General features: G+C 38.3%; 1 long non-coding RNA gene across 2 annotated transcripts in view; it reads left to right on the forward strand.

Moving 5' to 3' along the window:
- The window catches only part of LOC110260709, a 76094-nt gene extending 52714 nt beyond the window's left edge, over nt 1-23380 (forward strand). For both annotated transcript variants that reach the window (XR_002344049.1, XR_002344048.1), the window contains one exon: nt 21627-23380. This is a non-coding gene — a long non-coding RNA (uncharacterized LOC110260709). The remainder of the gene's footprint in view (nt 1-21626) is intronic.

Here is a 25143-nt window from a genome sequence, read left to right on the forward strand (position 1 = left end):
TACAAAATGGAAACATTAGTTTGCTAAAGGATAATCAGATTGAATTTACATATTGGAAAAACAAATTTCTTCTATTTTACCTATTTTATACTTTTGACTATGCTGCAAAGAATCTATAATTTCTTTCAAACAATGTTTTGGGTGATTTTGAAAATTTATTTTTTTTTTTATTTTATTTTATTTTTTTTTTTATTATTATTTTCCCACTGTACAGCAAGGGGGTCAGGTCATCCTTAGATGTATACATTGCAGTTACAGTTTTTTCCCCCACCCTTTCTTCTGTTGCGACATGAGTATCTAGACATAGTTCTCAATGCTATTCAGCAGGATCTCCTTATAAATCTATTCTAGGTTGTGTCTGATAAGCCCAAGCTCCCGATCCCTCCCACTCCCTCCCCTTCCCATCAGGCAACCACAAGTCTCTTCTCCAAGTCCATGATTTTCTTTTCTGAGGAGATGTTCATCTGTGCTGGATATTAGATTCCAGTTATAAGTGATATCATATGGTATTTGTCTTTGTCTTTCTGGCTCATTTCACTCAGGATGAGATTCTCTAGTTCCATCCATGTTGCTGCAAATGGCATTATGTCATCCTTTTTTATGGCTGAGTAGTATTCCATTGTGTATATATACCACCTCTTCCGAATCCAATCATCTGTTGATGGACATTTGAGTTGTTTCCATGTCCTGGCTATTGTGAATAGGGCTGCAATGAACATGCGGGTGCATGTGTCTCTTTTAAGTAGAGCTTTGTCCGGATAGATGCCCAAGAGTGGGATTGCAGGGTCATATGGAAGTTCTATGTATAGATTTCTAAGGTATCTCCAAACTGTTCTCCATAGTGGCTGTACCAGTTTACATTCCCACCAGCAGTGCAGGAGGGTTCCCTTTTCTCCACAGCCCCTCCAGCACTTGTTATTTGTGGATTTATGAATGATGGCCATTCTAACTGGTGTGAGGTGGTATCTCATGGTAGTTTTGATTTGCATTTCTCTTATAATCAGCGATGTTGAGCATTTTTTCATGTGTTTGTTGGCCATCTGTATATCTTCCTTGGAGAAATGTCTATTCAGGTCTTTTGCCCATTTTTCCATTGATTGATTGGTTTTTTTGCTGTTGAGTTGTATAAGTTGCTTGTATATTCTAGAGATTAAGCCCTTGTCAGTTGCATCATTTGAAACTATTTTCTCCCATTCTGTAAGTTGTCTTTTTGTTTTCTTTTGGGTTTCCTTTGCTGTGCAAAAGCTTTTCAGTTTGATGAGGTCCCATGGGTTTATTTTTGCTCTAATTTCTATTGCTTTGGGAGACTGACCTGAGAAAATATTCATGATGTTGATGTCAGAGAGTGTTTTGCCTATGTTTTCTTCTAGGAGTTTGATGGTGTCCTGTCGTATATGTAAGTCTTTCAGCCATTTGGAGTTTATTTTTGTGCATGGTGTGAGGGTGTGTTCTAGTTTCATTGCTTTGCATACAGCTGTCCAGGTTTCCCAGCAATGCTTGCTGAATAGACTTTCCTTTTCCCATTTGATGTTCTTGCCTCCCTTGTCAAAGATTAATTGACCATAGGTGTCAGGGTTTATTTCCAGATTCTCTATTCTGTTCCATTGGTCTGTCTGTCTGTTTCGATACCAGTACCACACTGTTTTGATGACTGTGGCTTTGTAGTATTTCTTGAAGTCTGGGAGAGTGATGCCTCCTGCTTGGTTTTTGTTTCTCAGGATTGCTTTGGCGATTCTGGGTCTTTTGTGGTTCCATATAAATGTTTGGATTGTTTGTTCTAGTTCTGTGAACAATGTCATGGGTAATTTGATAGGGATTGCATTGAATCTGTAGATTGCTTTGGGTAGGATGGCCATTTTCACAATATTGATTTTTCCAATCCAGGAACATGGAATATCTTTCCATTTCTTTTCATCTTCTTTGATTTCTTTGATTAAAGTTTTATAGTTCTCGGCATATAGGTCCTTTACCTCTTTGGTCAGGTGTATTCCGAGGTAATTTGATTTTGTGAGGTACAATTTTAAAAGGTATCATTTTTTTGTATTCCTTTTCTAGTGTTTCATTGCTGGTATACAGAAATGCAACTGACTTCTGAATGTTAATCTTATATCCTGCCACTTTGCTGAATTTATTCATCAGTTCAAGGAGTTTTGGGGTTGAGTCCTTAGGGTTTTCTAGGTATAGTATCATATCGTCTGCATACAGTGACAGTTTGATCTCTTCTCTTCCTATATGGATGCCTTTGATTTCTTTTGTTTGTCTAATTGCTGTGGCTAAGACTTCCAAAACGATGTTGAAGAGCAGTGGTGAGAGTGGGCATCCCTGTCTTGTTCCAGATTTGAGTGAGAAGGCTTTCAGTTTTTCCCCATTGAGGATTATATTTGCTGTGGGTTTATCATAAATGGCTTTGATTATATTCAGGAATGTTCCCTCTATACCCACTTTGGCGAGGGTCTTGATCATGAATGGATGTTGAACTTTGTCAAATGCTTTTTCTGCGTCTATTGAGATGATCATATGATTTTTGACCTTTTTTTTGTTAATGTGGTGTATGATGCTGATTGATTTGCATATGTTGAACCATCCTTGTGAACCTGGGATGAACCCAACCTGGTCATGGTGTATAATTTTTTTGATATGTTGTTGGATTCGGTTGGCTAAGATTTTGTTGAGAATTTTTGCATCTATATTCATCAATGATATTGGGCGATAGTTTTCTTTTTTGGTGGTATCTCTGTCTGGTTTTGGAATGAGGGTGATGGTGGCCTCATAGAATGTCTTTGGGAGTATTCCTTCTTCTTCAACCTTTTGAAAGAGTTTAAGGAGGATGGGCACCAATTCCTCTTTATATGTTTGATAGAATTCACCTGTGAAGCCATCTGGTCCTGGACTTTTATTTGTAGGGAGTGATTTTATGACCTCTTCAATTTCATTTCTAGTGATCGGTCTGTTCAGTTGGTCTGTTTCTGCTTGATTCAGTTTTGGCAAGCTGTAAGATTCCAGAAAATTGTCCATTTCTTCCAGATTGTCAAACTTGTTGCCATACAGTTGTTCATAGTATTCTCTTATGGTTTTTTGTATTTCTGCTGTATCCGTTGTGATTTCTCCTTTTTCATTTATAATTTTGGTTATTTGGGTTCTTTCTCTCCTCTTTTTAGTGAGTCTGGCCAGGGGTTTGTCAATTTTGTTCACCTTTCAAAGAACCAGCTCTTGGTTTTATTCATTTTCTCTATTGTTTTTTGAGTCTCTATTTTATTGATTTCTTCTTTGATCTTTATAATTTCCTTCCTTCTGCTGATTTTAGGACTTTTTTGTTCTTCTTTTTCTAATTCGTTTAGGTGGAGGGTTAAGTTGTCAATTTGGGATCTTTCTTCTTTTTTGAGAAAGGCCTGGATTGCTATAAATTTCCCTCTGAGCACTGTTTTCGCAGCATCCCATAGATTTTGAGAGGTTGTGTCTTCATTATCATTTGTTTCAAGGTAGTTTTTAATTTCCTTCTTGATTTCCTCATTGACCCATTGGTTTTTTAGTAGCATGTTGTTTAGTCTCCATGGAGTAGGTTTTTTCTCTTTGCTTTTCCCATGGTTGATTTCTAATTTCATGGCATTGTGGTCAGAGAAGATACTTGAGATAATTTCTACGCTCCTAAATTTATTGAGATTCTCTTTGTGTCCCAATATGTGGTCGATTCTTGAGAATGTTCCATGAGCATTTGAGAAGAATGTGTATTCTGCTTTTTTTGGATGTAGTGTCCTGAAGATATCAATGAAGTCTAACTTTTCTATTGTTTCCTTTAGGATCTCTGTTGCTTTATTGGTTTTCTGTCTAGAGGATCTGTCCATTGATGTGAGGGGGGTATTTAGGTCTCCTACTATGATTGTATTCTCATCAATATCTCCCTTTATGTCTGTTAATATTTGTTGTGTGTATCTGGGTGCTCCTATATTTGGGGCATATATGTTGACGATAGTAACATCCTCTCCTTGGATGGATCCCTTAATCATTAAGTAGTGTCCTTCTTTGTCTTTCTTTATGTCTTTTGTTTTAAAGTCTATTTCGTCTTATATGAGCGTTGCGACTCCTGCTTTTCTGTCATGTTTATTGGCATGAAATATTTTTCCCCACCCTTTCACTTTCAATCTATATGTATCTTTTGTCCTAAGGTGAGTTTCTTGTAGGCAGCATATTGAAGGTTTTTGCCTTTTTATCCACTCAGCCACTCTGTGTCTTTTGATTGGGGCATTCAGTCCATTGACATTTAAGGTGATAATTGATAGATGATTATTTATTGCCATTTGAACCTCGTGTTCCAGTTGATTCTATGGTTCTCCATTCTTCTTTTTTTTTTTTTTTTTTTTTTTGGTTGGATGGTCTCCTGTTATTATCTGCTTGAGTGTTTTTTTTTTTTTCATTTTTTGCAAATGCAATATTTGGTTTTGGCTTGTGATTGCCCTGTTTTTTAAGTATGCTAACCCCTTCCCATAATTGTGTGTTTTAGCCTGATGGTCCTGTAAGTTCAAACACTTCATTACTATATTAAAATTAAGAAGAGAGACATACATATAAACAAAAAGGGTTATTTACCTCCTGACATCCCTTGCCCACATTTTATGGTTTTGATGACTCTTTTATTTTTTTCTTTTTAATTTTATTTTGTTTGAAGCATGTTCATGATTAAATCTGTATGCTGGCTTATTTGAGTGACTGCTCTCTGATTGCAGTTTCCTCAGTCCTAGTTCTTCCTCTTCTTCTTCTTTTTTTTTTTTTTCTTTTTTTTCTTCCCTTTCCTTCCTTTCTTTTTGGTTTAGAGAAGCCCTTTCAATATTTCCTTTAACCTGGGTTTTGTGTTGCTGTATTCTTTAAGTTTTTGTTTGTTGGGAAAAATTTTTATTTCCCCTTCTATTTTAAATGATATTCTTGCTGGATAGAGTATTCTAGGTTGCATATTTTTTCCTTTGAGCACTTTAAATATCTCTTGCCATTCCCTCCTGGCCTGTAGTGTTTCTGTAGAGAAATCAGATGATATTCTTATGGGGGTTCCCTTGTAGGTAACATTCTGTTTTTCTCTTGCTGCCTTTAGGATCCTCTCTTTATCACTAACTTTGGCCATTTTTATTATGATGTGTCTTGGTGTGGGTCTGTTTGGGTTCAGTTTGTTTGGGGCCCTATGTGCTTCTTGTATCTTGAACCCAGTATCCTTTAGATTTGGGAAGTTTCCAACAATAATTTCTTCAAATATATTTTCCATTCCCTTATCTTTTTCTACTCCTTCTGGAATTCCTATTATGCGTAGATTGGCCCGCTTTATATTATCCCATAGGTCTCTTATATTGCTTTCCAGTTTTTTGATTCGGTTTTCTGTCTGTTGACCAGATTGAGTGATTTCCATTATTCTATCTTCCATATCACTGATTCGTTCTTCTGCATTATTCATTCTGGTTTTTACTGCCCCTAGTTCAGTTTGCATCTCTGCAAATGAATGTTCTAGTTTTTCTTGGCTCCTCCTTATATTTTCTAGTTCCTTTCTGAGGGTATCTGCATTACTGTTCATATCTTCTCTTAATTCCTTCAGTATTTTCACTATTTCTCTTTTGAACTCCAGGTCTGTCAGACTGCCGAGATCTGTTTCATTGTTGACTGTTTTAGGTGAGTTCTCCTGTTGGTTTGACTGGGGGTGGTTTCTCAGCTTCTTCATCTTGCTTGTTGTTTTCTTTCTCCTGAGGGAGTTGTACTCTCCGTGATTGGGCAGTGTTTGCCTTGTCACTGCCGTGGAATATTTCCTGAGGGCTGGCGTTGTTGGTCAATCTTTTTTGAGGCAGTGTGGCTTTTCTGGAGTGTTGATGGGGCTAACAGTGTTTCTTTGAAGCAAAGGAGGACTTCCTGAGGGCAGACAGGACTGAGAGGTCCACACCGCGATGGTAGCAGATTTCACTTGGCCATGCAGAGCTTGCTCTGGTGTTTTTAGGCTGTGGGGTTCTTGCAGGGGGTTGGCGGTGTTGGGCAGCTGCTTTTTAGGGGTGCATCACCCCCTGGGGGCTTGAGCAGCTATCTGGGGCACTGAGAACCTGAGAGGTTCTTCCTTAGGGCAGCCCAACTCAGAAGGACAGCCTGAGAATGTAGGCGGATCTTTTCACAGTCTTGCTGAGCTTGTTGCAGCTTTTCTGGGCTGCAGGGGGTCCTGCCTGGAGCTGGTAGTCCTGTGCAGCTGGTCCACTAGAGCATCCCCTGGGGGCTTGGGCGGGTAGCAGGGCCGTTGGAAACCGAAGAAGCTCCTCCCCGGGGCAACCCGACTCAGAAAAACCGTCCGAGAATTAGGCCGATCTATTCACAGCCTGGCTAAGCTTGTTCTAGCTTTTCTAGGCTGCAGGCCTTTTCTCGGGGGCTGGTGCTGTTTGCTGCTGCTCTGCGGAAGTGTAGCCCCTCCAAAGGGCAAGCAGGCCTGTGCAGGGACAGCCCCTGCGGTGGTAGGCTTCAGGCAATTGTTGAGGCCAGCCCTCCTGGATGGCAGGCAGCCCCAGGTCCGTGAGAGCGTAGGGCGTGGCGGGGGTGGGGGAGGGGATGCACTGGGAAGCACAGTTTTCAGCTAGCTAGCGGGCCTGTAAGCTTGCTGTGGCGTGGGGGGTATTCTATGGGGACCCACCCCTTCTTCTCTCCCCTCCCCAGCATGGGCGCAGACCAGGCTCTTCTCCCAGGTTCCCTCTGATGTGGCTTTCCCCTTCCCCACTCCTGGAGTATTGCTCCCTTCCTCTGTGACAGCTTTGTTTTCTAGTCTCCCAGGCAGTCTCTGCCCCGTCAACTGGTTTCTAGACCTCCCAAGCAGTTTCCGCTCTGCCCCGCCCCCCTAGCCCAGGGACTAATCTCTGGAGCCGAGGTCTCGGTGCCCAGCCCCCACCCAGGCGGCGCCCCCCGGCCCTTTCTCGGGGACTAACCTTCTGCGGCGAGGTCTCGGTGCCCAGCCCTCCTCCCAGGCGTCCCCCGGCCCCCTCTCGGGGACTAACCTTCGGCGGCGAGGTCTCGGTGCCCAGCCCCCACCCAGGCGTCCCCCGGCCCCCTCTCGGGGACTAACCTTCAGAGGCGAGGTCTCGGTGCCCAGCCCCCACCCAGGCGTCTCAATTTTTGGTGACTCTGCCCGTAGTTCAGATGGTCCGTTGGGTTCTTGATCGGCTTTTCCGTACTCCAACTTACTGCTACACTCTTCTCTGCATCTGGAGATTCCTCCGGTTCGTTTGATCTTTCGCCCGGTAGGTGACTTTCCAGGGTGCGGGATCCCTTTCTCCTCCGCAGTTCCCTTTCGGGAGCCCCCGTCTCGCTCGGATTCGCCTTCTCTCACTCTCCTCTTTTCTCCTGTTCTGCCCAATAATGTCACGAATTTCTTGCCGTTATTGGAGTTTAGGTTCCTCTGCCAGCGATTGGTTGCTGTTCTGTGCGAGTCATTTATTCTGTAGATGTGCTTTTTTTGTTGTGTTTGTGGGAGAGGGCGAGCGTGTCTTCCTACTCCTCCGCCATCTTGTCCTCTCTGATTTTGAAATTTTAAAAGGTTAAAAATTTTAAAACTTTGTTTGGCTAAGTGAATTATACACTAACTTTCTATACTTTTAGATTGTGTATACACAGGGCACAATCAATAATGGTGTTAATCAAACATACTTTAATAAAAAATAACCAAAAAAATTGTGCTGAAAAAAAAATACACTGTCATATAGATGTCTCATATTTCTACCAATGGTGTTTACTATAAATCAGCTACACCCTGGTTTTTATTTTTGTAAAAACCATTTGCAGAAGTAAGCTAGAAACTATCTTATAATCAAATCCATGCAAGTAGTTTAAAACCCAAACAAAATTGCATGAAAAATCTTTAAAGAGGGAGTTCTCTTTTTGGCTCAGCAGTAACAAAACTGACTAGTATCTGTGAGAATGTGGGTTCCATCCCTGGCCTGGTTCGGTGGGGTAGAGATCTGGCGTTGCCTTTTGCTGTGGTGTAGGTCGCAGATGTGTCTTGGATCCTGCATTGCTGTGGCTGTGGCTGTGGCAGGCAGCTGCAGTTCAGATTCAACCCCTAGCCTGGAAATTTCCTTATGCTGTGGATGCAGCCCTAAAAAAGAAAAAGAGAAAAAAAAAAAAAAAAAAAAGCTTTTAAAAAAAGAAAAACTCAAAAAATTAGGGATCCTATCGCTAAGTACCTGGAAACTAAAAGTCTGACATTTTATCCCTTTCTGCAAAAGACATGCTCAATTTATTTGCCAAATTCCTTGGTTTTCTATGTATGTATTTTTCTTAATGTGGACTTAAATAATAAGCAACACATTTCTGGCTGAGTTTTGCATTTCTCCACAGTAGACGTTTTCCTTGTGTGTTTATTCCTCCTTTCCTCAGGTCATCTGTTACTTCATCATCTTACCTGTTTGGGGGAAAAAATATATATACGTGTGCATGAATATCTCAAATCAGACACATCCTTCAATTAGAAAAAAAACAAGGAACTAAATCCCCTAACAGGACTAAAAGACCAATCAAAACCCCTTGGGATTGTTTCACGCTCAGGGGTGCGTAACAACCTGAGTTTTTATAAAACATCAACATACAAAGAGAAAATGGCCTTCTATCTTAGGGCATGAGGCTTGCTTGAATAAAGGGTACTTGCCTGTGTTCCTTTCAGGAACTACCCACCTCTCTAGGGTGTGGTTCAGGGACTTGTACTTTTCAAAGCCTTCTAGGTAATTTTGCAACAAGCAATCTATAGATCTCTAGTATGAGTAACACTGGAAAGGGAGGAGGAGGGAAAGCTAGTGCATTACAACAGGAATGCACTAGCTTTCCTGTTGTAAAAATGCTTTTTTACTGTAAAGCATTACAACAGGAATGCACTAGCTTTCCTGTTGTAAAAATGCTTTTTTACTGCCTACACAGTGAACTTGGAAGCCAATTTCAAAAGGGAAGCAGATTGATTTATTTAATTTCTCTCTGCCCAGTAAAGGCAGTATTAAAATCTATCTGAAGAAAAAGAAAAAGAATTCCTGGCTGAAGCCTAGTAGGGATTTATCATGGGGCCTCTTACAAAAGAGACAATAAGTAGGCAGTTAAATACCCAAGGTTTTAATTTCACCTCTACAAAAGCCAAGGGCACGACATTAAATCTTGATCTTTAGAAGACATTTCTACAAGAAGCTGAGGTAATCTAGGAACATTGCTCTCTGGTGATATAACTTGCAACAGAGGTAAAGCTGGAGAAATGGATATTTATCCTTTAAAGCAACACTTTCAAATATCAAATGTTTCAACCAAGTTTTAGGCACAGGTTGAATAGCAGACAATGTTTGAACTCCCTTCCCAGGGCCAAGAGCACCAACATTCTTTGTTGTGGGTAAAAGAGAAGGTCCTACATCTTGGATCCCAGAAGTACAGAGAGCAAAGTTGACATCACAAGCGTTTGAAGATTGACTTTGGATCTACATAGAAAGAAGACCTGCAGAGGTACCCAAGCCCCTGCCACCTGACAGCTCTATTTTGTAGCTCAATGTGCCCTTATTCCCATTTTCCTCTTTTTGGTTATTTTTTGAAAAGACCTGTGTCCTAGGAGCTCTGATGTTCTCCTGGGCTATGGAGGTGTGAGGCACATGCCCAACTCATTTGAAAGAAATTTGAACTTGAGCTTGACCATCAACTTCATTTCTTTTGATTTTCTATGTGAACTCCTCTCTCAAGCCTCCTATAGCGAGAAAGCAACCAAAATTTCACATTAAGAAGGAAATAGAGGTTCCCAATGTGACGCAGAAGTAACTAACCTGACTGTATCTGTGAATATGTAGGTTCAATCCCTGGCCTTGCTAAGTGGGTTAAGGATCTGGCATTGCCTCAAGCTGTGGTGTAGATCACAGACATGGCTCAGATCTTGCATTACTGTGGCTGTGACATAGGCTTCAGCTGCAGCTCCAATTCTGCCCCTATCCTGGGAACCTCCATATGCCATGGGTGTATTCCTTAAAAAAAAAAAAAAAAAAAAAAAAAAAAAGCAAAGGGAGAATCATCTTACACCTAAAGCGTTAAAGCACCAACAGGAAGCTATCTTTTGTTCATTATAAATTTTAAATGAAAATAAATTCTTTAAGCGATTATAAAACCTTTAAGTAGCCTGTAGAAAGTTTATGTATTTGGGTCAAGGCTTTCCTTGACACTCACTGAGTGGGTAGGAAATTCCCTTCATTATAAAGAGGAAGTCATCACCAGCTCAAATTGCTGCTTAAAACTGCAACAAGTTTTCTGTATTATTTTTGTTTTGTTTTCCAGTTATAGTTACCATTAAAACATAGACTATATACAGAAGCAATTCCTTATATTTTCCTAATACATAGAACATCATTTTGGAGATTTAGAAATTTAAAGCCTTCACGTAAATTTGATTCCCCCCCCCAATTTTTCTGTTCCTGCCATCCAAAATACTTGTTAAAGTGCAGATTCCTATATACAATCCCTGGGATATTATCTTTATTTCATTTGAAAATCATTTGCCAGTTTTTAAAGTCACCCAGAAGAAATATGTTTCATTTACTTTTTCTTTGAAGTTCCTTAAAGCTAGACCAAAGTCCCAGAGTGGTAATTTTAGAAACATTGTAGATAACACCCTGTGTCTGGCCATGCGTGTCCTATAAAAGGATAAATGAGTCATGCAAATACATTCCATTAGTGACCTTGTTATAAATTCCATTTTTACCACATTCATGAGAAAGTCCTAATTTTCAAATGCCTTAAGATGGATGTTACTACCCTCAAAAACGCACCCAGAAGTCAAACATAAGACTAATAATCTGATATATACAGGGTTTACTTGGTTCAACCAAGGGTTTCCCATGTTGATTTTCAAAATGTATCAAGTGCAAAAAAGAAAAAAAAAATTTGTTTAGCAGCCAAACCCCTTTTTCAGAAACACTCACTTTCTCAACCAAGTTTTCTGCCAAGTTCAAGTTGCTGGGATTTGATTGTTAGCTATATTGACATCCATTGCCTGACTCAAAAGCTCTGTCCAGATACCTTTTTCCCCCCTAGGTTTTAGAAGCTGCCAGTATTAAATCTTAAAAGCTCCTTTGCAATGGGTTAAATCTGATTTTTACATCAGTTTGAGTTCAGATAGAAATCTGTTGAATCAGCTGGAAATGATGACTTGGTCCTAAGCTCCTCCTCAAACCTGCTGATTTGCCACTATTTGAAATTGCTCTAGGGGTTTGTGGCCACTGTGTGGATTTATGTAGACTCCAGAATACAGTCTCAAGCTCCTTATTTTGTCTTTTCTGGAACAGAAGTGAGACAGAACACCTGGTCCCGGATGAAGGTGTCGTCCCACCCACCCCCCCACTGCCATCACATTAATATGAAACCTATTGCCTACTCGTTTCTGGTCCGTTTGATGACATTTGAAATCCATGTAATTCATCAGTGCAACAATATTGCATTGCAATACCCTGGGTTCACCACTTTGATTCTTAATTGGTATGAAGCTGAGCAAATACAAATAGGAATATTGCAGGCTTTAATTCATTCTATGCAGATAACTCATTTAGGAAATTTGGCTGCATGTACAGATAAATAAAGATATAAAGCAAAAGAATCCTTTCTTACACTTTGAAGCATTTTTGGTATATTGGTAGAAGTTGGTCTTTGATAGATACATTTTTTTTTCTTGTTTGTCATCAAAGCCTCTGGTTTAGATAGTTACTGGTAGTTTTTGCATCTCCCATATGCTAAGGTGACAAAAGCCAATCTAAAAAAAAAAAAAAAAAAAAAAAAAAAAAAAAAAAAAAAAAATCAGGAGTTCCTGTTGTGGCACAGCAGAAATTAATCTGACTAGGAACCATGAGGTTGCAGGTTCGATCCCTGCCCTGACTTAGTGGGTTAAGCATCCGGCATTGCCCTGAGCTGTGGTATAGGTTGCAGACGCAGCTCGGATCTGGTGTTGCTATGGGTCTGGCGTAGGGGTGCAGCAGCAGCTCACATTAGACCCCTAGCCTGAGCACCTCCATATGCCCAGGGTGCGGCCCTAAAAAGACAATAAATAAATAAATAAATAAATAAATAAATAAATAATTCAGTTCAAATAAATTCTCACCTCAACTGACTCATTGCTTGAAGAATAGGAAAAAATAGAGGACAGGCATAGACACCAAGGAAGAGTGGGAATGGCATTTCTTAATTTCAGAAGATAAGAGGCTTAGGATTTCTCATTTTCTTAAAAGGAATAGTAATTGAAGCATTGCATGCCATTAACAACCTTTGAAATAGTTGATAATTTCTATGACATCATGCATTTTTTTTCCATTTTTTTATTACTCAAATGAATTTATCACATCTGTAGTTGTATAATGATCATAGCAATCTGATTTCACAGGATTTCCATCCCACAGCCCAAGCACAGCCCCCCACCCCCCAAACTGTCTCCTCCAGAGACCATAAGTTTTTCAATGTCTGTGAGTCAGCATCTGTTCTGCAAAGAAGTTCAGTCTGTCCTTTTTTCAGATTCCACATGTCAGTGAAAGCATTTGATGTTGGTGTCTCATTGTCTGGCTGACTTCACTTAGCATGATAGTTTCTAGGTCCATCCATGTTGCAAAAAATGCTGGTATTTCGTTCTTTTTGATGGCTGAGTAATGTTCCATTGTGTATATATGTACCACTTCTTCTGGATCCACTCCTCTGTCCATGGACATTTAGGTTGTTTCCATGTCTTGGCTATTGTAAATAGTGCTGAAATGAACATGGGAGTACATGTGTCTTTGTGAGTCGTGGTTTTCTCTGGATAGATGCCCAGGAGTGGGATTGCTGGATCAAATGGTAGTTCTATGTTTACTTTTCTGAGGAATCTCCATACTGCTTTCCACAGTGGTTGCACCAATTTAAAATCCCACCAACAGTGTACTAGGGTCCCTTTTTCTCCACACCCTCTCCAGCACTTATTGTTTGTAGACTTTTGGATGATGGCCATTCTGGCTGGTGTAAGGTGGTACCTCATTGTGGTTTTGATGTGCATTTCTCCAATGAGTGACGCTGAACATCTTTTCATGTGTTTCTCGGCCATCTGTATGTCTTCTTTGGACAATTGTCTGTTTAGATCTTCTGCCCATTTTTGGATGGGGTTGTTTGTTTTTTTGGTATGGAGCTGCAGAAGTTGTTTATAATCCATTGTCAGTCGATTCACTTGCAAAAATTTTCTCCCATTCTGTGGGTTGTCTTTTTGTGTTGTTTAGGGTTTCCTTTGCTGTGCAGAAACTTTGAAGTTTGAATAGGTCCCATTTGTTTATTTTTCTTTTTATTGTCAATATTCTGATAGGTGGATCTGAGATGTTGCTGTCCTTTATGTCAGAGAGTGTTTGGCCTATGTTTTCCTCTAGGAGTTTTATAGTGTCTGGTCTTATATCTAGGTCTTTAATCCATTTCTAGTTTATTTTTGCATATGGTGTTAGGGAGTGTTCTAACTTCATTCTCTTTCATGTGGCTGTCCAGTTTTCCCAGCACCACTTATTGAACAAGCTGTCCTTTCTCCATTGTATAATCTTGCTTCCTTTGTCATAGATGAGTTGGCTGTAAGTGCATGGGTTTAATTCTGGGCTTTCTATCCTGTTCCACTGATCTATTTCTGTCTTTGTGTCAGTACCATGCAGTTTTGAGACTGTTGCTTTGTAGTATAGTCTGAAGTCCAGGAGCCTGATTCCTCCAGCACCATTTTTCCTTTTCAGGATGTCTTTGGCTATTCTGGGTCTTTTATACTTCCAAACAAACTTTAAAATATTTTGTTCGAATTCTGTGAAAAATGTCCTTGGTAATTTGAAAGGGATTGCATTGAATCTGTAGATTGCCTTGGGTAGTATAGTCATTTTGATATTAACTCTTCCTATCCAAGAGCATGGTATATCTTTCCATTTATTTGTGTCATCTTTGATTTCTTTCATCAGTGGCTTGTAGTTTTCAGAGTACAGGTCTTTTGTCTCTTTAGGTAGGTTTACTCATAAGTATTTTATTCTTTTGGATGCGATGGTAAATGGGATTGCTTCCCTAATTTCCTTTTCTGCTTTTTCATTGTTAGTATATAGAAATGATATTGATTTCTGTGTATTGATTTTGTATCCTGCAACTTTGCCAAGTTCGTGGATAAGCTCTAACAGTTTTCTGGTAGAGTCTTTAGGATTCTCTAGGTATAGTATCATGCCATCTGCAAATAGCGATAGTTTTACTTCTTCCTTTCCAATTTGGATTCCTTTTATTTCTTTTACTTCTCTGATTGCTGTGGCTAGGACTTCCAGAACTATGTTGAAGAGTAGTGGCGAGAGTGGACATCCTTGTCTTGTTCCTGATCTCAGTGGGAATTCTTTCAACTTTTCACCATTGAGAATGATGTTTTCTGTGGGTTTGTCATATATGGCCTTTATCATGTTGAGGTAGGTTCCCGTTATGCCCACTTTCTGAAAGGTTTTTATCAGAAATGGGTGTTGGATTTTGTCAAAGGCTTTTTCTGCATCTATTGAGAGGATCATATGGTTTTTATTCTTCAGTTTATTAATGTGGTGTACCACACTGATGGATTTGCAGATATTGAAGAACCCTTGCATCCCTGGGATAAATCCCACTTGATCATGATATACATTCCTTTTAATGTATTGTTGGGTGCGGTTTGCTAGTATTTTGTTGAGGATTTTTGTGTCGATGTTCATCAGTGATATTGGCCTATAGTGTTCTTTATTTGTGGAGTCTTTGTCTGGTTTTGGTACCAGGGTGATGGTGGCCTCATAGAATGAGTTTGGGAGTATCCCTTCTTCTGCAATTTTTTGGAATAGTTTCAGAAGGAGAGGTATTAGCTCTTGTCTAAATGTTTGATAGAATTTGCCTGTGAAGCCAACTGGTCCTGGACTTTTGTTTGTTGGAAGTTTTTAAATCACAGTTTCAATTTCAGTGCTTGTGATGGGTCCATTCATCTTTTCTATTTCGTCTTGGTTTAGTCTTGGAAGATTGTACTTTTCTAAGAATTTGTCCATTTCTTCTAAGTTTTCTGTTTTATTGGTGTATAGTTGCATATAGTAGTCTCTTATGATCCTTTGTATTTCTGTGGTGTCCGTTGTTACTTCTCCTTTTTCATTTCTCATGTTATTGATTGGAGTCCTCTCTCTTTTTTCCTTGATAAGCCTGGCTAGGGGTTTATCAATTTTTTTGATCTTTTCAAAGAACCAGCTTTTTTTTTTCATTGAATTTTTCTATGGTTTTCTTCATTCTCTTTCATTGATTTCTGCTCTGATCTTTATGATTTCTTTCCTTCTACTAACTTTAGGTCTTGTCTGTTCTTCTCTCTCAAGCTGCTTTAGAAGTAAAGTTAGCTTGTTTATTTGGGCTTTTTCTTGTTTCTTGAGGTGGGCTTGTATTGCTATAAACTTTCCTCTTAGAACGGCTTTTGCTGCATCCTGTAGCTTTTGGAGTGTAGTATCTTCATTGTCATTTGCTGCCAGGTATTTTTTAATTTCCTCTTTGATTTCTTCAGTGTCCATTGGTTGTTTAGTAGCATGTTGTTGAGGGTCCATGTGTTTGTGTTTTTTGCAGTTTTTTTCTTGTTGTTGATTTCCAGTCATATAGCATTGTGGTCAGAAAAGATGCTCGATATGATTTAAATTTTATTAAAGTTACCAAGATTGGATTTGTAGCCCAGCATGGGATCAATCTTAGAGAATGTTCCATGTGCACTTGAGAAGAATGTGTATTCTGTTGCTTTTGGATGGAATGTCCTATAAATATCTATGAAGTCCATCTGGTCTGATGCTTCATTCAGGGCCTGTTTTTCCTTATTAATTTTCTGTCTGGTTGATCTGTCCATTGCTGTAAGTGGGGTATTAAAGTTCCCCAGTATTATTGTGTTATTGTCAATTTCTCCTTTTAAGGTTGTTAGCAGTTGCTTTATATATTGTGGTGAACCTATGTTGGGTGTGTAGATATTTAAAATTCTTATATCTATACCGCAGCTGTGGCAACTCTCTATCCTTTAACCCAGTGCACTGGGGTTGGGGGGATCAAACCTGCACCTCCAGAGCAAACAGCCCCTACAGTTGGAGTCTTTCTTCCTTTTTTTTTTTTTTTTTTTTTTTTTTTGCTTTTTAGAACCATACCTGTGGCATATAGAGGTTCCCAGGCTAGGGGTCAAATCAGAACTGCAGCTGCTGGCCTAAGACACAGCCACAGCAAGAGAGGATCCAAGCAGCATCTGCTGCTTACATCACAGCTCATGGCAATGTGCATCTTTAACCCACTAAGTGAGGCCAGGGATCAAACCTGCATCCTCATGGACACTTCTTGGTTTGAGCCATCATGGGAACTCTCATGCAGTTGGATTCCTAACTCACTGTGCCACAGCAGGAACTCTGGTTGTGTCTCTCTTTAAAAGAACTTTCAAAAATTAAAAAAAAAATTAAAATATATGAAGCTGCTCATTTAAAGAACAGTTTGCTACTTTAAAAAAGCAATCTGTATCAGAATGTTTTTAAACTATACAAGTCCTGTAAATATAGTAAATGTCAAAATTTGGACAAATTTTAATAGTCTGAATTCAGGACAAATTCTGATTGCAGCTTCTTTGAAAAACATCCAGTCACACTGCTTTAAAGTAACTATACAGAAAGGAAGTTAACATATACATTCTCTCTGTATAGATCTTAGGAAAACCTCTATAAAAGACATAGATGGGATTTGTAACTAGACTGTCTATGTTTAGAGACAGGTTAAATGACGGCGAGTTTTCACAAAATGTTACTTTTAGGAGCTTCCTTAATTTCTTCTTTATTTGTTTACTCAGAAAACACATTCTGAAGCAGAAGAGTAAGTATACAAGTAACACTGAGTGCTGGACAAATTATTGCAATATCAAAATTAGTGCAAGATTTTGTCTAGTAAAGGGACCATTAAGAAATGCTGTGCACAGTGTTCTCATCATGGCTCATTGGTTAATGGACCCGACTGCTATCCATAAGGACACGGGTTTGATCCCTGGCCTTGCTCTGTGGTTTGGAGATCCATTGTTTCCATGAGCTGTGGTGTAGATTGAAGACCCAGCTCGGATCCTGAGTTGTTGGAGCTATGACGTGGGCCGGCAGCTATACCTTCAATTGGACCCCTGGCCTGGGTACTTCCATTGGCCTCTGGTGCAGCCCTAAAAAAGCAAAAAAAAAAAGAAAGAGAAAAGAAAGGCTGTTCTCCAGAAGGTCTATTAATTCAAAGGGATAACCCAAGAGATGAAACCACATCTGCATGCAGTAATGAAATGAGTGCTGAAAAGCCCAAACTGTCATTTTGAAGTAAGGTAATATGTAAAAAGTTCGATGACTGTGAAAGAATTGTCTAAACACAATTACCTGCAATAGAAAATAAATATTAATTAATTCTAAAGCAATATGTAAATATGTTTCTGGCCTTTTAGCAAGCAATTACTATATGTAGTATTGCAATAATTAAGTAATGCTTGTCCTTTTTGCTGTAACATTATATAATTTATTTATTTATTCACACATTTAGCAGATGTTTTTAGAGCTCTGACCATGGGTCCAGGCATTGAAGGCAAATTTAAAACAAACAGGGAGTCCCCCTGTGGTGCAGTGGGTTAGGGATCAGGCATTGTCTCTGCAGCAGCTTGGGTTGCTGATGCGGCATGGGTTCAATCCCTGGCCTAGGGACTTCCACATGCCATGAGTGTGGCCAAAAAAAAAAAAAAAAAAAAAAGCCAACCAAAATAAACAATCCCCCCTTCAAAAAAAAGCAAACAAAAACTGGAGTTCCTGTTGTGGCTCAGGGGGTTAAGGAACCCAACATAGTGTCCTTAAGTATGTGGGTTCAATCCCTGGCCTCCCTTAGTTGGTTAAGGATCTGGCATGCCATGAGGTGTGGCATAGGTCACAGATGCAGCTCAGATCCAGCATTACTGTGTCTGTGACATAGGCTTCAGCTGCCGCTCCAATTTGAGCCCTAGCCCGGGAACTCCATATGCCACAGGTACAGTCATAAAAAGGAAAACATAGCAAAACAAAGCAAAAACAAAAACCAAACCCTGGACATTCTTACTCTAAATTAGGATAAAAGAAGATAAGCAAGTAATTATAATACAATGTAACAGACCTAGAATAGATGCTCATTCATTTATGTAACAAATATTGAGTTTCTGCTATACGGCAAAGCACAGGTCTAGGCACTGGGTATACAGTGGTGACCAAGACCCTGCCTTCATGGACCTTCCATGAAATATCAAAAACATTGAGCTTTAAATTAAGACTTGAATTAATTTAAATTAAATTAAGACGAAGCACTGGGATGTGTTTGAATGGGATATTGCAAACACATTTTAGAGAGAAAATTCATGGGCAAAGAAGTGATATTAATGCTCAGATGTAAATCAGAGAATGTTGATATGAGGTTCTGTGCAGCTGGAGAATGGAGAAGGAGGTTAGAGCCATGGAGCCATGATGAAAAACTGATGTGGGGTAGGTAGTAGGAACCAATGTCAGTTGTGAAGCCTGGAAGTGACGTGATTTAGTTTATTTTTTGTGTGGATGAATTTCTCAGCTAAGTGGACGATGTATTGGAGGAACTGAGGAGATAAGTTGAAAAACAGGTATATATATTATGTGTATTTTATATTATTACATTATATTAATATATTATAATGTATGTTATGATAGAGAGGTGGTAGATAGTTGAACTGCGGCAGCAGTACTAAGCTATGACCCAACCCTATATACTATCCTTAAGTGCCATGTACTTAGAGTCTGTGTTAGTCAATAACACCTGAAATTGTCTTTTTTTTCCTTTTTCTTTTTGCTTTTTTTCTTTTTGCTGTTGGCTGTGCCCAAGGTGTATGGAGGTTCCCAGACCAGGAATTGAACCTGTGCTGCAGCAGCGACTCAAGCCTCTGCAGTGACCACACTGGATCCTTAACCTGCTACGCCATAATAGAACTCCTGAAATTCTCGTTTTTTACATGCTATATGTTTAGTTATTTGTTTTAATATTTTTGAATAATTTAGAGCAACTTTCACAGATATCTTTTTAATTAACAAAACATAACTATCAAATATCAAAATCAGAGCACCCATAAAATGCAATATGACTGTGCTGTGTTGCGAGACATGTTTTTATAATATTTTCTTAGCCTCTTTGCTGAAAACTCCATCTTGTCCTTCCTTACTTTGTCCCATCTTCCTGCTTAAGAAACAGTCACGGTGATGGTAAATGACTTAAGCTTAAGAACAAAGACCTAAAGGCATGGGTTATTCACGGGGTCAGCTGAATGAGGACATAATACAATGGTCTAGGCGCCCAGGACCTGTGCAGATTGGCAAGCCATTTGCACAAGTATGATATGTCCTCTAAAGAATAAGAGAAAGAGGAACCTCATGGCCAAGTGGTTAATGAGTGGTCGTTAGCAGAATATGCATTAGCAAAGAGAACCAAGGTACAAACCTAGGCACACAGGGTTGCCACAAATAGGCATGCCTTTTGCGGAAGCACAGTGAGGATTCTCTGAAATGCTATGCATAGATAGCTAACTCAAATGCTAATGATTCTTAAATGCCTAAAGTTTAGAGTAAAAGTTCAACCATCTACCATCTAAGTGACTTTTAAAATAATAAAACAATTTATAAAATAATAAAAAAACCTATATCCTGCACCTACAACCCCCTTTTCACTTGATGTAATCCTCAAGAGCACAATAAAAAAAGTGTGGTTTCTTAAGGCAAAGCTCTTGGTTCCTGAGACCTTGAGTCTCCAGGTTCCCACCTTTACTTAAGATAAATGTCTCTGTGTCTTGTTTTATGCTAACCTTTTTTTCCTTAAGTTCCATAGCACACATTCTTCAGCCCCATCCTGCTGAGCTGGTCTCTGCAGTGCAGTATCTTTTAATATCTGTGGGCACGTTAAAGTCATCATCTTTTTAAGAATGTTTTAGAACATATTGTCATCATCTTTTTAGAATGTTTTAGAACATATTGTCCATTATCATGGAATACGAAATTTTGAATAATTTCATCAAGTTCTGAAAACAATCTCATTGTAATTTTTATTAGATTCATAATTAATTAGATAAGATGATATATTCAAAACATTCAACCTTACTTTCTAGGAATTTGGCATCTTCTTCCAGTTATGAAGGTATTCTATATCTTAATGTAGAGTTTTATAATTTTTCCCCTACAGGACTCTAAAGAAAGTTAATCTTAGATATTTTAAGATTATGTTTGCTTTTGTGAGATAGGTCTTATTGATGCTTTCTGAAAGAGAAGTTGATATTTGTGTGTTTTATAACCAACATATTTACTAAATTATCTTCTTAATTCTAAAAGCTTTTCATTGATTGGTGGGTGATAGTGGGGTTCTAGTACCTTTATTCTATAATTTTCAAAAGTTATATGACCAGTTTCTCTTTCATATCGTGGTGGGCATCTTTATTTAATTCCTAATTATAATACAATCTCAAGTGTTCATCACACTTCTTGTATTTTCATTGTTAGGCATTAGGCTGGTTATTGGTTTTAACTGTAGACTCTTAGTCTATAATTTATCTTATAATTTACATTTATAATTATAAATATCACTGTAACATATTTCTGATTTTTAATCCAGACTTCCATATCTGAGATAAATCCTACTTAGTCATTATTACGTGTTATTCTTCTCAGGTCTTTACTCTTTTACTTTAAGGGCTGAATTTTTTATTGAATCATAGAAATATTCTCTTTTAATTTATTAGATTTTCTCTGAATCTTTAGTTGGGTTGAATATTTTCAATCTCAAAGGCTAAAATATTCTGTATTATTTCTTTACATAAGAGAAGTATTTCACAAGTATTCTTTTAATCTCAAAACTTGCAATAAAGTACTATATTAACAGCTAATTATTTCCCCTTTTATGTTGGCAAATATAATCATGTAGGTCCTGTTCTCATTCTGATATAGAACTTTGTTAAAGATCCTAATGACATTTACTTTAATAAACCGGAGTTTTGCTTTGTAGAATTAAGCTTCTAATTCAGTTAGTTTTCAAAGCAGAGTGGTAAGGAGTACTGTTAAAGGTCTTGGGCTCACTAGATTATCTGATTTTCAAGTTGTGGCTCTGCCTCTTACAAGCTGTGTGACTTTAGAAAACTTACTTAAGTGTTCTGGGCTCGGCATCTTTAAATGAAATGAGAAGGTACTCTGTATAAGGTTATTGTGAGTGAAACAAATCAATACATATGAGGCTGGTAGAACTTTACCTTGATATTGTAAGTGAGGCTAATTTTATAACTTTCCCTTCAAAACCTAGGCCTGTCAATCTTATGAAACATTTGAAATAGCCTGCAACAACTCTACTATCCTCTTTATTCCCTCTTTCCCTTAGTATTGTTCTGTTAACCCTGCAGTTCCCCAAAAGTCCCTAGTATTAAAATTATTTTTTCTTTCACCTGTTCATCCTGACTCTTTCTTTCACTTGTTTGGCTTTTTTTTTTTTTTTTTCCCATACTTCTAGTATGCCTAGTTTCAAAGCTCAAGGTTGAAAAATGTGATCAATGCAAGTTTTGACAGTGGATGGAAAACTGGAAATGCTACAAGATAAGGCCCCATTTGCCTCTCCTGCAGGTTGATTTAAGTGGGAGAAATGAAGGATTTGAACCAATGAGAGAGAACACTGGGAGGCATACAAGGAAGAAAACAAAACAGAACAAATATCAGCTTGTTGCTCAATATCTTCCTATTCCCTCATTTCATCACTCTGGGCCAAAGGTGAGAGCTAACAAGATATCCATTTTACATGCCTATTGTCTAACACCTAGCTTCCTTCTTAGGCTTTCAATTAACTGCCAGCAGATAGCTTGGCGCCTAGTCTTCCATAAGCTTTCAGGGCAGTCTCAAGGTGGCTGTGATCCAGAGTTACGTGGAAGACATCTGTGTCTGCAGAACATTGGCCTGGCACTGTGGAGTGGCTCTGCAAAAATTCTAGAACCCAGGGCCTTCACAGAATCTTTTCTTTAAATGAAAAGATTTATACTTGATATGATACTTTAATATTTCTGATTCAAATAGGTGGTAAATGTTATTGGGGTGCTGGTGCCTTCATTCTTTAACGAATGACTTTGGGCTAAACTGCTTCATTTGCCTTATGTTCTAAATCAGTGGCTATGGAGAAAGCTTTGGTGGTGAGCTTACGATACGAGTAGTAACTAACATTTATAGAATGTTTATCCCAGGCACTGTTCTGTGTGTTTTACACAGAGCAAGCAACTTATGCAATCTTTGCAGCAACTCAGGGAAGTAGGTGTTATTTTTATCTTCATTTCATATATTAACAAAAAGATACAGAAAGATTAAATAATTTCTCCACGGGAAAAAATAAGCCAGTGATAGGTAGCACCAGGTTCAAACCCAAGCTTGATGCCACTGATAACCATGATTAGAGAGAGATGAAACCAACATGCAGGAAGAAGCAGAGATCCTCGGAACCAGCCGAAATTTGTCCTTGGATTGTTTGAGACACTCAAATATGATAAATCTCTCTGCCTCCCCTTCTTTTTCTAAACTTGGGCTTAAATGTAGGAAGTCTGACATCTGACCTATGCTCTTATTACTGGCAGCTAAAAGTCCAAGTGAACACAAAATTCATTAAAAAAAAGATGAAATACTAAATGTAATTTTTCTTTTTTCTTTTTTGGTTGCATCTGTGACATGAAGAAATTCCCAGGCCAGGGACTGAACCTATGTTGCAGTTGCGACTTGTACCACCACTGTGGCAATGTGGGATCCTTAATCCTTTGTGCCACACAGGAACCTCCAAGTATAATTTTTTTTGCTTCTAATAATCGATTCCAGACTAAGCTCTTTGATATTTGTTATAAAATACTACATATAAACACAGGACACTATTATTTAGTTTTTATATTAAAATATTCTAACTTGATCTTTGCTTTAAGAATGGGGAGTTGGGAAATTTTAGTCACCCTGCTTTGCTTGACTTTCTCCTAGAAAACTGTACAGGGAACATGTAATTGTGTATAAATACTAGCATGTCAGCACAGGCTAAAGCTTTTAGAATTAAGCCAATTCTATATGTTTAGTAACTGTGGAAATTCTTTCAATAGAAAAAAGCATGTAGTTTTTGAAGTTTTGAAATGAAACCTTGTTCGCTGTAAAGAAATACTGTTTATGTAAAGAGATACTGAACTTGGTATCAAGTATTTCTCTTGATCTTTTCTCCTTAAAAGTTAGAGCTGGAGCTCCTGTTGTGGCTCAGTGAGTTAAGAAACCGACATAGCATCTGCGATGATGCAGATCCAATCCCTGGGCTTGCTTAGTGGGTTAAGGATCTGGAGTGGCCATAGCTGCCACGTAGGTCATAGATGAGGCTTGAATCTGGTGTTGCCATGGCCATGGCGTAGGTCTGCAGCTGCAGCTCTGATTCGACCCTAGCCCATGAACTTCCATGTGCCACAGGTGTAGCCATAAAAGAAAAAAGAAAAAAACAACAACTAAAAACTGGTTTTAACATTAATGTATTTTTACTATCTCATTTGTTGGGTTCCCTATACTTTTGAAGGCACAACTAAAGTAGAATTTCTAGGGAAATAATCTACATGGGCATGAATAAGAGGATGAAGAAAAGATTGGCTCTGAGCCCTACAAGTAGGCATAATGAAAAAGCAGCATCCCCATATTTCTAGTTCCAGTTTGAATGGAATTAATCTCAAATAGATTTTGTGCCTCTGAGTAAAGCCAGTGAGACTGTGAAAGTCATGAAGAAAAATATTTTTTGGCCTCAGGATCTGAAAGGATGAGTCTCTTCATGGCCAGTCCATCAAATAGGACAAAGGTGAGACTATGCTTTTTTTTTTTTTTTTTTCCCCCTCAGCAGTGTATCCATACTGCCTAACAGAGTAGCTTAAACATTATAAATGCTTAATAAATATTAATTGTACAAGAAATTCAAGCATTTACAATGTCTTCTTTTTATTTTATGTATTATTACAACAAGGTCCTCTTCAGCACAATGTGCCTTCAAATACCTGTGTTTGAATTTGCACAGATGCTTAGTTGACAAAACATTCAGAGAACAACCTAAGTTTTATTTTTCTTCCATAAACCAACCTGAGGGTAAACACTCAGAATATTTCATTATATTTTTAGTAAAACAGGTACTGAAATTCTCCCATGAGAATAATCTTGGTTCCACTGTTGAATGAGATTATGAAAAATTTGTTCATTAGCACCACACATTATTTAGGTAGAAATAAACAAGAAAAATAACTGGATACTTTACTTTCTATTTTGGAAAAATATTATATTTATAGCAAAACTATTAAGATATTATAAAGAGTGCCCATATGCCCTTCATCCAGCTTCATCTAGTGTTTACATTTCACATAACGACAATGGGTTTGTCAAAACTGAGAATTTAACATTAGTACAATATTACTGATTAATCTGCAGACTTTACTTAGATTTCAACATTTTTTTCACTTAAGTCCACTGTTTATGTAGAATTTAATCTAAATCCAGGGTAGTACATTGCATTTAGTCTTTATATCTTCTTGGGCTCCTATAATAAGTGTCAGTCTGTCATTGTGTCCTTGCTTTTTATGATCTTGAGTCTTGATGAGTAATAATCAGATGTTTTATAGGATTTCCTTCAATCTGTTTGATTAATTTCATCATTAGACTGAAATTACGGGTTTACAGTAGAATAACACAGAGTCGAAGTGCCTTTCTCATCACATCATATCAGGTGATATATGACACCAATATGACATCACTATTGATGTTCACCTTGACCACTAAATTAAAGTAGGGTCTTCTGTATTTCTTTTTGGTAAAGTTACTCCTTTTTTAAGATTTTATTTTTTTCCATTATAGTTGTTGATTTGCAGTTTTCTGTTAATTTCTACTGTACTGCAGAGTGAGCCAGTCATACATATATATTTATATATTCTTTTTCTCACATTATCCTCCATCATGTTCCATCACAAGTGACTTGATCTAGTTCTCTGTGCTATGTAGCAGGATTTCATTGCTTATCCATTCCAAATGCAATAGTTTGCATCCACTAACCCCAAACACTCAGTCCATCCCACTCCCTCCCCCTCCCCCTTGGCAACCACAAGTCTAT

This window comes from Sus scrofa, chromosome 1 (genome assembly GCF_000003025.6).
Source record: "Sus scrofa isolate TJ Tabasco breed Duroc chromosome 1, Sscrofa11.1, whole genome shotgun sequence".
In the NCBI taxonomy this organism is placed as follows: Eukaryota; Metazoa; Chordata; class Mammalia; order Artiodactyla; family Suidae; genus Sus; species Sus scrofa.